We start from the raw sequence: 2,274 nt of genomic DNA, 5'->3' as shown, positions 1-2,274 counted from the left end.
TGCAAAGGAAATAAAGGAGGGGAAAAAAAAAAAAAAAAGAGCTGACAGAATGTAGCGAGAGAAACTTTATAGGTTCTTGCTTTCATCCCTTTCCTCTCGCTGTACCGTGACTGGGAAAGGACAAAAAGAAAAGCTTGGTGCCTCTGCAGGGATGCTGTGTGCTGGCTCTCGCCGTGACACACAGGCATCGGCATTGCTGCCACACATCATTTTCCCCCGGCTAAGTCAGCTGGTGGCTTTAAACTCTTCAACGTTTTCAAAAGACCGATGAGGTAAATCCTCCAGGCCCCGAGCAAGGCTCTCACTGGACCCCACAGGAGTTTTGCCTGCATACTGCAGGATTATTATAGCCAAAATGTTTCTGTGGATTCAAATCAAGCCCTTTCATACACAGCCTGTAGCTGCAAGTTTTGTTAGCGCGTGGCCCTGGTAAAGCCTTCCTGATTTTACCCCATTTTAATGTAATTGGTATGTCTGTCCCTGTAACCCAGACAACTCCTTTTCTATGCCATTTCACACCAGCACTGAGGATTTACTTTTTTCTCACAAAAGGGAAAAATCAGTTTCTCCCCCCTGTGCCCCAAATGCTCCTTCTCTACCTGAACAAGTCCCACTGCTCTCAAGGAGCTGAGACGGATCCAGGAACCCCAAAGCTGAGCTGGGAACAGACCAGTGACCTGAGTCCCGCTGCATCCCATCCCATCTGCCCTGCTCCCAACACGCTGCGAAGCACCTCCGGAAAATCAGGAGAGACTTTTGTATGCACCATCCACAGGTTAAACTGCTGCCCAGCAGAGCCTGGCCATGGCGCTGGAGGCACGGGGCAGCCCACGATGGGGCTGGGAGCCTGGGGAGACCCCAGGAGCTGCGGCGCTGGGTGAAGCACCCCGTCCCCCGAGGCTCGGGGGCAGCACGGTGACAAGCCAGCCCTGTCTGGGAGGACAGGGCAGAGGACAGGGGCTCGCCACAGTCAGCAGTCACACGCTGCCACAGCTGCCGTGGGTTTTGCAGCCAGCAGAATTAAGTCTGTCAATGCGGCTTAGTGCCCTGAGCAGCTCAGCGGCTTCACCAGCTCTTTGTGCCGGGCAAGAGGTGAGGGCTGGGGAGATTACTGCCCAGCAAGAGATGCTGAAGCAGCGTCTGGAGGAAGGAATTTCTTGGTGGTGGCATCTTTCAGGTCATCAGCATTCACGACACCTCCTCTTCATGAAGTCCTGAGAGATGCCATCACCCAGCAAAGAGGGGAAGTGTGGAAGTTTCTTTAAAATATTGCCACCTCCTTCAAATCCCTGCTTTCTCTGTGTATGACTGCCAGGTGATACTTCAGAGAGGTTTCAGCGGGCGCACTCTGTCTCCTACGGATCACCACAGCGGAAAATTGAGCCTGAAAGGAGGAAAATAAATTTCTTTGCTGGGACAGTGCTGTGCTGCACCAAGCTCCATGAATGAGCTTTGTCCTGAAGTTCTGAGCCCGGCAGGGGATCACGCTGCAGCCTGCCAGCGCTACCCAGCTCCCCTTCCCGGGGCAACGGGGAAGTGGCTTCTGTCAATAGAGCCAGCATAGCCCCAGAGCAAACAGAAAGGAAGAGGAGTGAGGCTGCAAACCCCAGGTAAATATCTAAATCAATAGCACAGCAGCTCAATAGCGTTTCCCTACAAATCCAGCAAGCCACGCTTACAAATGCCTCCAATTTAAAGGCGGATTTCTCATCAGCTCAGCAAACCAGCACTCCTGAAGGTACAGGTTTGTCCTGAATGGCCTGTGCCTGCTCGGGTTGGGAGAGAAATAGCAGCCGTGGCCACAGAGATGGTCTCAGCAGTCCCCAAAGCTACCGAAGTACAAAACTGGAGGCAATCCTAATGTTCCTGCCCATCTGTACTTCGGTGCTTGGCCCTCGCTTCTGCCCACATTGCACAGGGCCATCTGGAGACTGCCTGTGTTAGCTCTAGAGAAGGAAAAAAAAGAACTAAAAAAAAAAAAAAAAAAAGACTATCCATAAAGGAAATAGCGGTTTGGCTAGTTAGTAGTTTCAGCCAGGCTGCTGCTCAGCAGGGCACATTAGCCCAGACCCACGGGGCTGCGCAGCATCCAGTCCCCACGCTTGGTCTGCAGCGGGGTGAGGTACCACCCAGCATCGCGCCGAGCAGCACAGCGCGTCCCAGGGAGCCAGGGTCTGGCACACAGACCCCTTGTGTCTGCGGCAAGGGGAGTCAGGGCCAGTCCCCGGTGCCCTCCTGGGGCAGCCGGCACGCCATCCCTCCCCTCCCACTGAC

This window comes from Falco peregrinus, chromosome 9 (assembly GCF_023634155.1).
Source record: "Falco peregrinus isolate bFalPer1 chromosome 9, bFalPer1.pri, whole genome shotgun sequence".
Classification (NCBI taxonomy): Eukaryota; Metazoa; Chordata; class Aves; order Falconiformes; family Falconidae; genus Falco; species Falco peregrinus.
This window is presented reverse-complemented; position numbering follows the sequence as displayed.